Here is an 18,112-nt window from a genome sequence, read left to right on the forward strand (position 1 = left end):
GGTACATCTGGCTTATAGACATGTTCTCCAATTATATCATCACAATATTGCGCATCATGAACTGAACTCGAAGATTCACCACCTAAAAAATTATAAATCTAAATCAATATAATAATGCATGAATAAAACAATAATATATGAATAAAACAAATCATATATGAATACATAAAACTCATATAAATAAAACAAAAAACATTCATATATGAATAAAACATTCATATATGAATATATAAAATTCATGAGCATTCAAAATATATAAAATAAACATAACTTATTCATATATGAATAAAACGAAAAATATAAAAAATTCGAAATTATAAGTATCACACGTTTATTCATATATGAATAAGACAACAATTTATTAAATGATAATCAACAAAATTAAAAACAACAAAATAATTCAATAACTGATACCTTCACAAATGAGTTCTCAACATCTTCTTCTTCACTCTCACTCATAGAAGAATACAAATCACCATCAATAACACTAGAATTCGACATAATAAACCAAATGATATGTATAAATAAACAAAAACAATCTTAATATCGAATATATCTCACAAAAAAAGTCGTAAAGGAAAACCTGGTTAATTTCGAATATATCTCACCTCAACGTACAAAATATCTGAAATAAATTTAAATCAAATCGATCAGATGATGTAATTAAGCAATCTCTCTCAGTTCAGAGCGTAAAAACTATAACGATATATCCGATTAAAAATTAAATCAGCTCCGATTGAAATAAATATCTCAAACTACATAACAAAAATCCGATGAAATAACTCCAATACATATTCGAAACTTGATACTCTTGATAATGAACTCCGATTAAACAACTCCAAAATGAAAATAATACGCGTAATTCCAAACAAATTATATAAAGCAATAATCTTGATAATGAACTCTGATCTATCCGAATCAAACGATATACATACCTGATCAAATCAGAAAGTGAATACGAAGAAGAAAACTGAAACACAGATGTGAAACTTCACGATTAATGGAAAAAATACGTATAATTGCTAACGAGTTATATAAAGAAAAGAATCTTCATAACGAATTCCTCATATCCGATTCAAACGAGCTAAAGATATCATCAAATTGGAAACTGATAACAACGAACAGATAAGTTCTATGTAAAAAAGTTGCTAATTTACAAAGATACCCTTAATGAAAAAGGGAGACACGCTTTTTTTTAAGGTGAACATATAAGATAAATGATTGTCTGAGAATGATGTTTTATATATATATATATATATATATATATATATATATATATATATAAAAGTTACAGATCAGATTTTGGTTGATTTACTTCTTAAAAAATCTAATAAACGCAGTACACATTTTATTGACGATAAATCTTGGATATATCAATGTGTTTTTCTTTTTTAAATAACTAGATTAAAAATGGTGATGCTAATAAGATATCTCTTAGACACCCCATTCACCACTTTATAAAAAGTCAACCTATAATTAACTACTTATAATCAGTTTTTTTGGAAAACAATGCAATTTCAACCAATAAAAATATTTCAAAATTAATTAGAGTGTCTAGTAAAATGATGTGTCTTTTGACTCAAACCCATTAGAAAACAGAATGATAATTGTTGTTGGATATTCAGGGTGAAACCGATCAACTTTGAAGAACACGCCATTTTCCAATGGCTTTCTAACGTTGGAATTAAAAGTCAAAAAGTTTAAAACCTATTTTCAATCATCACGCCTTTCGAGTTTTTTTTTAGTTTCAATAATAAGTCAATAAGCTTCCAAGTTAAAACTATAAATTTTATAGTGTTTAAAAAACCCTTTTATAAGTTTTTAGAAGTAAAAGAAATTAAGAATTATATAAAAATTAAAATATTTTAAATGTTACTTCAAGTAACTGGCTGTAAAATCCTATGTTAACTTGTATTTTCATGTAATTTTTAGTTTGTAGCTAAAAAATTGTTATTTCAAGTAACTCATGAATTTAAAGGTTTTATGCCCGTAAAGAAAAACAAAATAAGTTCGTACTTTTACTTTAAAATGTGCTTATTTTATTTTATTTTCATATATATTTTCTATAAATTTTGTTAATTAGTCATTTGAAGCTAGTAATATTAGTTATTAAATATACATGTTAAAAATTATATATATATATATATATATATATATATATATATATATATATATATGTGTGTTATAAATAATTGGTGGTGTTGTAAATAATTGGTGGATGACATAATAATTGGTGCATGGTATATTTGTCAACATTTCTAACTAGTTACAATTATATGTTAGTAAAATTTGTAGTATAAATACACCTCCATTGTAAAGAATGTGATACACCAAAAAGTTATAAGAGATATAACTTTCATATTCTCTCTAAATATTCTTTCTTCTCAATTAAAGTTCTTATCAATGTTTACTAGTTTGGTTTGATTTATAGTTACATTAATTACGCTTAATTCATAACACGTTATCAGCACGAAAGCTCAAATCAAGGTTATTAAACAACTGGAAAATCACATCTATCTTAATCAAGGTATGTATTACTTATTAAAAACACTATTAATTATAAAAACCTCAATCATATTAAAATAATAATAATACTAATGAATTAATGAAACTTATACATTATGGACATTATGGACTACTAACAATTTTTATTTCTTATACTAACATTTCTTTATGTATTCTAATTTTTATACTAACATTTACATTATGCAACTAATTTTTATTTATGCAAACTAACATTTACATTATGCAACTAACTTTTATTTATGCATACTAACATTTATATTATGCTACTAACTTTTTTTTGTGCATACTAACATTTAAATTATATTTATTTATACATGTCAATGTTTATTTATATTTTAGATACTCTTCATAATTTTATTTAAACATTTACTAATATTTATTTATGCTTCTAATTAGTAAAGTTATGTATTAGTTATAAGTCTTATTACATGATTTATAAAATACATATACATATATACACAACGGGAATATATATGCAACGGTTATAAACAGCAAAAACAACGGCTATATTTTTTTACCATAAATAAACATCTTTACCCTGCTTATTTTACCCACAACAAATTTTTCTCTCTTGTATCAAATAAATCAATTTCAAGAAATCAAGCTTCAAGATTATTCATCATTTTGTGATAATCATGACTATAATAGTCATGTTACTTTTCATCCCAATCCTTAACATCGAAGATAATATGGAATTTCATCTACTTTTAGGCTTGTATGCAATGTTAGCTTTACCGCTTCTTTTTTGTGTAATATTTATTGAAATAAATGGATTTTAATTTTAGTTTTTATTTTGTTTAAAATTTATAGTTACATTATGTCCAACATTGCAAAGCTCGAGTTTGCAGCACTTGAAGTTAGTGGGAAAAACTATGTGCCATGGATGATAGATGTAAAAATGCATCTTGAATCTATGGGTATCTCAAATACTATATATGAATTTAATAATTGTTTGGCACAAGACAAAGCAAAAGCACAAGTTTTCCTTCGTAAGCATATTGATGAAATGTTGAGATTTGAATATCTTGATGTTACTGATCCAAGTATTCTCTGGAATCTTTTGAAAGAAAGATTTGATCATCAAAAGGAAGTTATACTTCCAAATGCTAGAGATGAATGGAGAACACTAAGGTTTCAAGACTTCAAGAAAGTAAATGAATACAACTCAGCTTTGTTCAGAATATGTTCACAACTCAAGTATTGTGGACAAGAGGTTACTGATGAAGATATGTTGGAGATAACTTACTCAACATTTCATGCAACAAACATTACTTTGATGCAACAATATCGGATGCAAAAGTTCACAAGATATTCTGCATTGAATGCATGTCTGCTTGTTGCAGAGCAAAACAATGAACTCTTGATGAAAAACCATGAATCTCGTCCAACGGGATCAGTAGCACTTCCTGAAGCAAATGCTACAAATATTGATGGTCATCGAAACAATACATGTGGACGAGGGTGAGGGCGTGGTCGAGGACGAGGCCGTGGCTATTTTAATCGAAACCAAAGTCATAATCATAACCATAATTTTGGTCGTGTACAAGGTAATAATCGTGGTCGTGGCCAGAAAAGAAATAATTACCAATATTCACAAGGAAACAATGTCCACACACAAGATAAGGCCAAAGTGGCAAGGCATGACATTGGGACATCACAAAAATCTGATGGTTCATGTTATAGATGTGGTAGCACATGCCATTGGTCAAGGACCTGTCGCACACCTGCACATCTTTGTCAACTTTATCAAGAGTCCATTAAAGGAAAAGGAAAAGAAGCAAACCTCATTGATAATGTTGAATTCACTCCGCTAAATGTTGCTGATTTCTGCAATGACATGGAAGACATAAACTAAAAAAAAATCTATTATTCTTCTAGTAAAACTGTTTTTCCTTCGTTTGTTTTTCATGTAATGTCTTTCCTACAATAAATGAACTTTATTTTTAATAATAATTATGATTATGTTTATTCACTTATTATTCCTTTTATATGTGAAGTTTAATATGAGTCCAACTGGAGCGCAACACGAAGAAAAGATTGGAGATCTTTGTATAGCAGATAGTGGTAGTATACATATTATTCTGAAATCAAAGAAATATTTTTCAGAATTAGTACCAACAAAAACAGTCATACATACAATATCAGGTCCTGCAGACTTGATAGAGGGAACCGGGAAACCCCATTTTATATTACCAAATGGTACAAGCTTTTGTATAGAAAATGCCTTATTTTCTCCAAAGTCTAATAGAAACTTATTAAGTTTCAATGACATATATTTCAAAGGATATGACACAAAAACTGTGACCATTGAAAATAAGAAATATATGTATATTATAGACACAAACCATGTGCTTGAAAAACTACCAACACTTGATTCTGGTCTGCATTATACATATATACATATGATTGAATCAAATATGGTAGTCGAAGGAAAACATTGTGATCCTGGGACATTCAGTTTATGGCATGATAGGTTGGGCCACCCAGGATTAACAATAATGCGAAGGATAATTGAGAATACACATGGGCATCCATTGAAGGACCAAAAGTTCCCTCAATCCAATAGCATAAAACCATGTACATCTTGTTCCCTTGGAAAGTTAATTATAAAACACTCTCCAATGAAAGTTGAAAGGGAGTCACCTAGATTTCTAGAAAGAACTCAAGGTGATATATGTGGACCGATTCACCCACCATCTGGACCATTTAGATACTTTATGGTCTTAATAGATGCATCCAGCAAAGGGTCTCATGTTTGCCTATTATCAACTTGTAATATGGCATTTGCAAAGTTTCTTGCCCAAATTATTAAATTAAGGGCACATTTCCCTGATTATACTATCAAAAGAGTGAGACTTGATAATGCTGGTGAATTTACTTCACAAGCATTTAATGACTATTGTATGTCTATAGGAATTGTTGTTGAGCATCCAGTTGCTCATGTACACACACAAAATGGTTTAGCTGAATCACTGATTAAACGTCTCCAGCTAATAGCTAGACCATTGATAATGAGGACCAAACTTCCTGTTTCTGTTTGGGGCCATGCAATCTTACATGCTGGATCATTGATACGCATGAGACCAAGTTCATATCATGTATATTCTCCACTACAACTTGCTTTCGGTCAAGAGCCAAATATATCCCATTTGAGAATTTTTGGGTGTGCAGTATATGTCCCTATTGCACCACCTCAACGGACGAAAATGGGTCCTCAAAGAAGGTTGGGAATATATGTTGGTTATGAGTCAGTCTCTATTATAAGATATCTTGAACCATTAACAGGTGATGTTTTCACAACACGCCTAGCAGATTGTTAATTTGATGAGGCAAATTTCCCATCATTAGGTGGAGAAAAGAAGATTCTGGAAAAGGATGTGTCATGGCATGAGCCTACTTTATCATATCTTGACCCTCGCACAAAGCAATGTGACATGGAAGTTCAAAAGATAATGCATTTCCAAGAAATGGCAAATCAATTACCTGATGCATTTACTGACACAAAAAGGGTGACTAAATCATATATACCAGCTGTCAATGTTCCAGCTCGAATTGACATTCCACATGGACAATCTGATGATAAAGTCACTCAAGAGTCTAAAACACGCCTGAAGCGTGGAAGGCCATTTGGTTCTAAGGATAAGAACCCAAGAAAAAGAAGAGGAGCAGAAAATGCACTAGATCACGATGAAAGTGTTCCTGGAGAAACACGAATTATTCAAATTCCCCCAGGAAAGGAGGATGATGCATTAAATTATGGTCAGACAAATAGAATATGTGACCAAAATGAAACTGACAATATAGGTGCAATATTTTCTTATTCAGTTGCATGTGATATTATGAATGATGATCCCAAACCACAATCTGTCATTGAATGTCAAAGAAGAAATGATTGGGCTAAATGGAAGGAAGCTATGCAAGTTGAATTAAATTCTCTTAACAAGAGAAAGGTTTTTGGGAACATTATCCTCACACCTGAAGTTGTGAAACCATTAGGATATAGATGGATCTTCGTACGAAAAAGAAATGAGAAAGACGAAATTGTAAGATACAAGGCCAGACTTGTTGCTCAAGGTTTCTCTCAAAGACCTGGAATTGATTATGAAGAAACTTATTCACCGGTAATGGATGCAACCACTTTCAGATATTTAATCAGATTGGCAGTATCTGAAAATTTAGAGATGCGTCTTATGGATGTTGTTACAGCTTACTTGTATGGATCACTTGATAGTGATATCTATATGAAAATCCCTGAAGGATTTAAAATGCCTGAAGCGTTAAGTGCAAAACCCAAAGAAATGTATTCTATAAAATTACAAAGATCTTTGTATGGTTTAAAGCAATCTGGGCGAATGTGGTACAATCGTTTAAGCAGTTATTTGACAAGTAAAGGTTATAAAAATAACACTATTTGTCCATGTGTATTTATTAAGAAAACAACATCTGGATATGTGATCATAACAGTCTATGTTGATGATCTGAACATCATTAGAACGAATAAAGAAATCCTTGAAGTGATTGAACTTTTAAAGAAAGAAATTGAAATGAAAGATCTTGGAAAAACCAAATATTGTCTTGGTTTACAGATTGAGCATATGCCTAACGGAATACTTGTGCATCAATCAAATTACACAGAAAGAGTCTTGAAACGTTTCAATATGGAAAATGCAAATCCTTTAAGCACTCCAATGGTTGTTAGATCATTAAATATTGACAAGGATCCATTTCGTCCATGCGAAGAAAATGAAGAAGTCCTTGGTTCAGAAGTACCATATCTAAATGCAATTGGAGCTCTTATGTATCTTACCAATTGTACTAGACCTGACATTTCTTTCACTGTAAACTTGCTAGCAAGATTTAGTTCAACCCCAACAAAAAGACATTGGAATGGAATCAAACATATTTTTCGATACCTTCGAGGAACTAGTGATTTAGGGTTATTTTACCCTAATAATTCAAAACAAGGCTTGATTGGTTATGCAGATGCAGGTTATTTGTCTGATCCTCATAAAGCTAGATCTCAAACTGGATATGTATTCATGAATGGAGGTACTGCAATTTCCTGGCGTTCTCAAAAGCAAACACTTGTTGCCACATCCTCAAATCATGCTGAAGTAATTGCACTAAATGAAGCTAGTAGAGAATGTACATGGTTAAGATCGATGACACAACTAGTTTTAACTTCATGTGGACTTGAAAAGGATATATGTCCAACTTTAATTTATGAAGATAACTCAGCATGTGGCACTCAAATGAAAGAGGGATATATCAAGAGCGACAGGACAAACATATACCTCCAAAGTTTTTTGAGTACACTCAAGAGCTTATAAAGAACCATCAAGTTGAAATCAAATATGTTCAATCCAGTACCAATGCAGCAGAACTTTTTACGAAGGCACTTCCTACTGCAATCTTCAGGAAACATGTCTATGGCATCGGAATGCGACATGTGCATAGAATATAATGTGACGGGTGTCTAAATAAGCGGGAGTCAACTATACACTGCACTCTTTTTCCCTTCGCTAAAGTTTTTTTCCCACTGGGTTTACTTTAGCAAGGTTTTTAATGAGGCAATACGTCAAAGTTGAACGTTAAAATGATGTCATCCAAGGGGGAGTGTTGTAAATAATTGGTGGTGTTGTAAATAATTGGTGGATGACATAATAATTGGTGCATGGTACATTTGTCAACATTTCTAACTAGTTACAATTATATGTTAGTAAAATTTGTAGTATAAATACCCCTCCATTGTAAAAAATATGATACACCAAAAAGTTATAAGAGATATAACTTTCATATTCTCTCTAAATATTATTTCTTCTCAATTAAAGTTCTTATCAAAGTTTACTAGTTTGGTTTGATTTATAGTTACATTAATTACGCTTAATTCATAACAATATATATATATATATATATATATATATATATATATATATATTGGAATATCGATTTATGTCTAAAAAATGTTAGTTTATATATATTTTAATCAGTTTGCATTTTCTATTTAGAACTTAAGATTTAAGGTTTTCATATTTTAAAAAAAAAGTTAATGAAACTACGAACATTTTTGCATGATCTGAATTTTTAAGAGACATTGAATTTTTAAGAGGTCCGCAAATGAAATAGGAAGAAAAATGAAGGCAATCATGTGCAATATAAAAAGGAGATAAATTGTTTGTTGAAAAAATAGAGTATTTTCAAAACAGGCTTGTATATTTTTATTTAGATACAACTCATTTTAGAGTAATGAACAATTAATAAACAAAAGTTAAGAGAGATTATCAAATTTGAAAAACCAAGAGTCTACTTCTTGATTGAAAAATTACAAAACTATCAACGGCCTTAAAAAAGGTCTATAACAAGTTTATTTTATTTTTATATAAATTATTTTATTATTTATAAACATTTGTCAAGTTTATAAATATTACTTTTATTATTACAAAATACATGTTAAAATTAATATTTTATAAACACTATTAGCATTTTTAACTATTCGCATTACATTTAACGCAATAAGAATTTAATTATTTTATTATGAAATATTAATTTATATCTAAAAATAAAATTAATCCGATTCAAATATTTGAATGACTTTCATTTTTAATTAAAACTTAAAACATATTGTTTTGCTATCATAAAAAATATTAATTTAAAATCTAACAAAACTTAAATATAGGTAGTGCTAAATAAACAACCTATATACATCCTATTTTGAAAGTCAAACTATTTTTTTTTTAAAAACACCCTATTTAATAGTTATATTGGATACCTAAAAAAATTCAAGCATAAAAAGTTGTGTCCGTCTGACATCTTGTAAATTGTATATATAATAAAGGGATTACATTAATATCAATTTAACTAATAACAACTTATGTTTTATTATAAAAAAGATAAATTAACTTTAATCTAACCATCTAATACAGTTTAGGTAAAATTTCTAACTTTGTTTATTATTTCAGGATTTAAAATATAACTTTGGTTGTTAAAGTCCAACCACCGTCATCATCGCCGACGCCTAGCAGCACCGCCGCCGGAAAAGTGTAAAACATTGAGAGAGAGAGAGAGAGAGAGAGATCGATCAATGAGAGAGATAGGGAACGAGTTATGGTAATCATGACCGACGGCCAGCATCACCGCCGCCGGAGGCGTCGTCTAGATCTCCGGTGTCGGAAAAGAGAAAACGTGGACAGAGACAGATCGATGGAGAAACAGATAGAGAGAGGTTCATGGTGGTGGCGATGCTCTGGTTGCATGGACTCTTCGTCGGAGGTTTGATGTCGGCGATTCTCCGGTGGCATCGAGTCGTCGGCAGCTGCTGTGCTCTGGCAGATGGGGGGGACGACTGTTGCTCTTTCACAGCAAATACGTTGCAAAATGATAATATTTTGTGGTTTTAGGGTTTTGCGTTTTAATTGGATAAATGGGCTGAACATCGGATAATTGGCATGAACATTCTAAGTGGGCTAACATTTAAGTGGTTTGACCACTTAAAATATGATAAATAATTTTTTAAAATAAATCGGTTTTTTTTTTAAATATCAGCTTTTTTTGAAATATCCGTTTTTTAAACTAAATGAATTGTTGCTTTTTGTTTTTTTTTTAAAATAAATTAGCTTTTTAAATAAGTGGACATTGGACATTTCAAGCGACGGCTGTTGTTGATTTTGATTTTTAAAAGTTAATCAGCTTTTAAAAACATATATGTTTATTTCTAATTAGTTATTTTATATTATTTTAGTTTTTTTAACAATTTTTTTTGTTATGTTCATAGTTTTATCGAAAAGATGGCGAATTTTTACGGGGAAAACTCAAATGAAGGCAACGAGTTCTCTATGGGGATGTCACCATTTTTCACCGAACGGGTATAATACTTATCATGATATTAATTTTTTTAATCATTGTAATGTTCACTAGTTATTAACAGATATTATTTGAATTTTAGGTGTTCGATTCTCTAAATGAGTTGATGAGATGGGTACAAAACAAAGCATTTTCTCTTGGTTATGTTATCGTTAGAAGAAGATCAAAGACAAATGAAAATGGTGTGGTGTCTTATGTCACACTTATTTGTGATCGTGGTGGTGAATACAAAATTAAAGCAACAAGTAAAAATTCCGACACCAAAAAAATTAATTGTCCATTTAAATTGGTAGGTTCGTATATAAAACAATTTGATGGTTGGACATTGAGGGTGAAATGTGATCAACATAACAATCCACCTGCACAACATATGGAAGGACATGCTTATGCTAGGCGGTTGAAAGAAACGAAAAAAAGTTGGTGGCTGACTTGACAAGTCAGAATGTTGAACCACGCAACATACTCTCGATACTAAAAGAGTATGATGAGAATAATGTTTCTATACTCAAAACGATATACAATGCACAGTACAAGCTTCGCTCGTCCCAAAATGATGGAAAAACTCCGATGCAGGTATAATATTTCAACAAGTATATTTTACATATAATTTATATATTGAATTTTTATTAATTAACGATATTTCAATGTAGGTTCTTATGGGAATTTTGAATGATAAAAAATTTGTTATCGAGTTTTCCGTCAATAATATTTCAAATGAATTGGAAAACCTGTTTTTCATTCATCCACTGTCGTTAGATATATGGCAAGCATTTCCACACGTTTTGATTATTGATGCAACATACAAAACAAACAAATATGCTATGCCTTTTGTTGAGATTGTTGGAGTAACTTCAACCAACAAGACATTTAGCATTGCTTTTGCCTTTATCATTAACGAAAAGGAGGAAAGTTATAAGTGGGTGTTAACGTGTCTAAGGTTGACACTAGAAAAGTGCATGCAACCACGCGTTATAGTGACGGACAGAGAGTTGGCATTGGTGAATGCATGCCAACAAGTTTTCCCTTATGCAACTCGCTTACTTTGTCTGTAACATCCCAAGCTCAGGGATATAAGTTCGGGGTGCTATGTGTAAATAAAGGAGTAGACTCGACGAGTAGGTGTCTTAACTCGTCGAGTCGGAGCGAGTTTTGGAAAACACTTTGGTTCAAGTGTTAGAAGATCATAGGGTTGCATCTAAGGGTTGTAGGGCCTTACTTTGGAGTTTACGGTCCAAGAGTAAACTCTCCATGAGTTTACGGCCTAGGGTTTGCGGACCTAATGGGTTTACGGCCGTAAACCCATGGTAACTTCTACCATTTTGACATTCAAGGTCCTTAGTTCAAGTTGGAAGGGTTCTAGACCAAGTTTTAAGCCTTAGGAAGGAGTGGTGGCTCATATGCACCACTAACTAGTGTTTACGGCCCAAGGTGTTTGCCTTGGCTGTAAACACCACTTGCTCTTGGTTCTTTTGATGTTTAAGGTCTTATACTCTTCTTGGAAGTATTCTAGACTTGGTTCCAAGGCTTTGGAAGAGATTAGGGCTCATAATGCCCCATTTATTAGTGTTTATGGCCCAAGGAGATTGCCTTGGCCGTAAACACCTTATGATCTTGTGTTCTTGATGTTTTTTTAGGTGTAAACTAACTGATTCAAGCATATAACAAGCTAAGGCAAGTGTACTTACAATATAGAAGCTTGTATGGGTGCTCAAGGTCCAAGAACACTAGTGTGTGTTCTTGGTGTTCCTGGTGAAATGAAGAACACTTGAAGATCTATCAAAATGAAGAGATTTCATGGATGAAATCATGTACAATCACTAGATGTTGTAATATATCAACTAATCAAGGAAGAAAACACTTACAAAGTTGAAGATCAAGAAGAAAAATCGGATGATACTTGAGAGAGAATGACTTCTAGGCTTGAAAATGGTAAAAATGACTAAAATGGCTAAGTGTCATATTTATACCTTAGAGTTTACGGCCGTAAACTCCATGTTATGGCCGTAAACTCCAAACTCTTGGAGTTTTGAGACTTAAATGTTGCACAATTAACTCTAGAGTATACCTCCTATAATTACCTCTTGAATGTACTAAGCTTAGAACACTCAAACAGACTCAAAACAGTGCTAAAAGTTAGCAGAAATAAGTCTGACTTAGATTGAAGTGAATGGTTGTATAAGATAGAAATTTCGAGTTGTCACAACTATGTTCATGTCACGTCTAGAACTTTATAGACAACTGAAACCTTACAATCCTAAAACACCTTTTATAACTATAGAGGATTGTTAGAGGGTATTAATTTTCTCTCGAATTATGCATTTATGTATTCATGAATGATTGCTAATGATATTGTTTTTTGCATCATATTTTTGTTTTTATGTATTCATTTATATTTAATTGTTAAATAATATACAAATATATATATATATATATATATATATATATATATTATTAATCTATATTAATTAAAAATAAATAAATCATTTATATTTAATTTTTAAATATATATATATTAATTACTCCAAAAAATATTAATATTCAAGCATAAAATGAAAAAGAAAATATAAATAAAAAGTAAAGAAAATAAAAATAAAAATAAAAAGAAGGCACATGAATTAAAGAAAAACAAAAAGTTGGGTATACAAACTTCAATGTAAAAATGTATTGTTGACTTTTTTATTAGAGTGTTTTTTTAGTATAGGTTGTGTTTCTAGTAAATGAGGGTGTTTATTTAGCCATTCCCTAAATATATCACTTTTTTATATGGATGAGTTTGGGATCCCAAGTGTCATTGCTAACCCTAGAAAAAATATCGTCTGTTTATCATAAACAGACGTGTCTACGAGTGAGAGATACCTATGTAGATATGCACATCAAAGTTGGGTACTGATTTGGGTCTAGACTCCTCTTAGGCTATCCGGTATACAGGCATTTTCTATGCATGAAATCCAAACCGACACACTTGAGGACGCGTAAACACCGTCCCTAAGCCTCGTAGGCGTGTTTTGGTGTCGCTTTTGTCACGGACGTTCACAAATCATTTGATAGATGAAAGTATTTGACAGTAAATAGGGATATAACTTACATATAATTAAATGGTGTAAAAGAGGAGATTGAAACTTGAAGCTTTATCAATGGCTATACCCATTTTTTCAGAAAACGGGTCAAAAAGGAAGCCATTTAAAAAAAATGGGTATGGAGTTAAGAGGACGTAAAACATAAATCATTCAATTTTGTTCTTAATTAAAATTACAATTATGGTCCCTGAAAGTATGTCTTTATACTTTATTATGCCTTTCTACTTACGTTCAAATTAAATTAAACACTCAACTATATATATATATATATATATATATATATATATATATATATATATATATATATATATATATATATATATATATATATATATATATATATATATATATACACCGTTGTTCACGATTTTTCGTCCTCTTTCCATAGAGATTTATGATGATATATAAAACACGAACTTTTTTTTTTCGAAAAAAACCCACTTGATTTTCTTTGATGAAAAAAGTTAAGGTCTATTTTTTTATAGAAAAAAAATTAATAAATATATATTTTTCGTACTTTATAAACATAGATTCATATTCATGTTTAAAAAAAACGATATTTCAGTTCAGATTCACATTGTGAACCTGTTCAGATTCATATTGTAAACATGTTCAGATTCACAGTGTGCATAATAATAAGTCAGATTCACAGTGTAAATCTGAACTGATCGGAGCTTTTTCACATTGTGAATGTTAAAATTTGAAATGTTTACAGTTTAGATTAACAGTGTCAATCTACACTGATCGAGGTTTTTTTTTTTTTTTTTTTTTTTTTTTTTTTTTTTTTGTGAACCATCTCATATTCACAGTGTGCATAATAATAATTCAGATTCACAATGTGAATTTGAACTGTTCGAGATTTTTCATATTGTGAATGTTAAAAATTGAAATATTTACAGTTTAGAATCACAGTGTGAATCTACACTGTTCGAGTTTTTTTTTTAATCGGTGTTGATGTTTATTAATAGAGTACAAAAAATTAATATTTTTGGTATAATTAGTGTTTTTTTGATAAAAATAAACTTAAATATTGAAAAAACTAAGAAAATTAAGTGAGTTTTTTTTGGAAAAAAAAAGATCGTTTTTTATATATCATCATGGATCTCTATGGAAAGAGGACGAAAAATCGTGAACAACGGTATATTCGGTTTTTTTTTCGATAAAAAACTTGGCCTAAAAAAAATTTTAAATGAAAAAAAGGAAGTGAGTTTTGTTATAATCCGGTACATGTGCGTCCATTATAAAAGTTTACAACCCTTCTTTTGCCGTTGATCGCTTTAAATTATGACGCTTTGGATTGGTTCGTTGGTTCCTTGATTAATAATGGTTATCTATTGAACTTTTCTATATATATATATATATATATATATATATATATATATATATATATATATATATATATATATATATATGTATATATATAGGAGAGCGTTCAATCGATAACATTTCTTATCGCGAGAACATTTGAGAACAAATTTGGACCACATAATTTTTTTAATTAAATTATAACATAATATTCATATAAATCAAAAAATAGTTACAAACAATTAAAAAACCGACTAACTAACACCACTCACTACCCAACCAACACCGCCCACCACCACCACCCGCCACCACCACCCATCACTAACCACCACCACCACCCAACACCAACCACCACCCGCCGCCACCACCACCACCACCCACCACCATCACCACCCAACCACCACCACCTGCCACCACCATCCACCTTCACCACCCATCACCACCGCCTTCCACCACCACCCACAACCACTACCTACCACCCATCACCACCACCCGCCACCACCACCCATCACTACCCACCACCACCAACCACCACCCACCACCACCACCCACCACTAACCACCAACACCAACTACCACCCACCACCACCCACCACCCCGACCACCACCCACCACCACCATCACCACCCACCACCATCACCACCCAACCACCACCACCCACCTCCACCACCCATCACCACCGCCCGCCACCACCACCCACAACCACTACCTACCACCCATCACCACCACCCACCACCACCACCACCCATCACTACTCACCACCCGACCCCACCCACCACCCGCCCACCAAAACCACCACCTACCACCAACCACCACCCGCCACCACCACTCATCACTACCCACCACCACCAACCACCACTTACCACCCATCAATACCCACTACCACCCGCTACCACCACCACCCACAACCCACCCACGACAACCACTACCACTACCAACCACCACCCACCACCCATCACTACCCACTACCCACCACCCACCACTACCACCCACCACAACCACCACCACCACCAACCACCACCATCACTACCCACCATCATCACCACCCAACCAACATTACCCGCTTCCACCACCCACCTCCACCACCCACACCCACCCACCACCCACCTCCACCACCCACACCCACCCACCACCCACCAAAACCACCACCCATCACTGTCACCACCACTTGCAACCACCCACCCACCACCACCACCAATCATCACACACCACCACCACCCATCACCACAACCCCGCCTCCACCACCCCCCGCCACCACCGCCACCCCCCACCTACAAAGATTTGTTATTGTGTTTTTGATTCATTAGTATTTCTCGTGTATATAATCACATGTGATTATATGTATCGAGTCACAGGTGATTATATGTATCGAATCATATATGATTTATATGTTATTAAATACATATAATCACATGTGATTAAATACAAGTGAAAAACTAGTGAATCGAGAATGCAAAAATGAATATTGTCCTCGTAAATCATATGTGATTAGATACATATAAATACACGTGATTATATGTATTTAATAAAATATTATTTACGTGGGCCGTGTTTATTTTCGTGTTTTCGATTTAATAATTGACATCGTGTATTAAATCACATGTGATTATATGTATTTAATCACATATGATTTACATGGACAATATTTGTTTTCACGTGTTGATTCAATAGTTGTTCTTGTGTATTTAATCACATGTGATTATATTTATTTAATCACATATGATTCGTATGAAAAATATTTATTCTTACGTCAATTCAATAATTGTTCTAATATATTTAATCACATGTGATTATATATATTTAATCACATATGATTTATATGGACAAGATTCATTATTTCTTTCTCAATTCAATAGTTGTACTCATGTATTTAATCACATGTGATTATATGTATCAAATCGCATATGATTTATATTGATAATATTCATGATTCAATATTTTTTCTTATGTATTTAATCATATGTGATTGTATGTATTAATCACATATGATTAATGTGGAAAAAGAAAAATTGTTTAATCAAAAATGCGAAAATGAATCTTGTGTACGTAAATCATATGTGACTAAATGTACAAGAACAATTGTTGAACAAAAATACGAAAACGAATATTGTCCTTATAAATCATATCTGATTAGATACATATAATCTCATTTATTAAATACACAAGAACAACAAATGAACCGAGAACGCGAAAATGAATATTTTCCACATAAATTCTATATGATTAGATACATATAATCACATGTGATTATATGCATTTAATCACATATGATAATTGTGGACACCATTTATCTTTGTGTTCTCGATTCAATAGTTGTTCTCGTGTATATAATCATATGTGATTATATGTATCTAATCACATATGATTTATGATGGCATTATTATTTTTTATCCGTATAAATCATATGTGATTAGATACATATAATCACATATGATCATATGTATTTAATCACATATGATTACAGTTGACAAAGAACAATTACTGAATCAAGAATGTGACAATGAATCTCATCCACATAAATCATGTGATTATATGTATCCAATCATATATGATTTATGTAGACAATATTTATTTTTGAGGTTTCGATGAATAATTGCTTTTGTGTATTTAATCACATGTGATTATATGTATATAATCACATATGATTTGAGGTGGAAAAGATTCATTTTTTCCTTTTCGATTCAATAGTTGTGCTCATGTACTTAATCACATACGATTATACATATAATCACATGTGATAAAATACATGAAAACAACTATTGAATCGACAAAGCAAAAATGAATTTTGTCCATATAAATCATATGTGGACAGATTGATATAATCACATGTGATTATATGTATTTAATCACATATGATTAATTTGGATAAAGATTTGTTTTCGTGTTCTTGGTTCAATATTTGTTACCGTGTATATAATCACATGTGATTGTATGTATCTAATCACATATCATTTATATAGACAAGATTCATTTTTTCCACATAAAATCATATGTGATTAGAAAAATATAATCACATTTTATTAAATGTATTTAATCACATATGATTAAAGTGGAAAAAAACAATTATTGAATCCAGAACACGAAAATGAATCTTAGCCACATAAATCATATGTGATTACGTACACATAATAGGAGACTTAGTGTAACTCACCTCCTTGAACTTGAAAATCAGCTATCGACCACCACCACCCACCTCCACCCATCATCACCACTACCCACCACCCACCTCCCACACCCATCACCACCACCACCACCCATCACCCACCAAAACCACCACCATCCATAATCACCACCCCCACCACCAACCACCAACCACCACCACCCAACACCACCACCACTTGTCTC

This window comes from Lactuca virosa, chromosome 3 (assembly GCF_052849685.1).
Source record: "Lactuca virosa cultivar CGN04683 chromosome 3, Lactuca_virosa_CGN04683_v6, whole genome shotgun sequence".
NCBI classification, from domain to species: domain Eukaryota; kingdom Viridiplantae; phylum Streptophyta; class Magnoliopsida; order Asterales; family Asteraceae; genus Lactuca; species Lactuca virosa.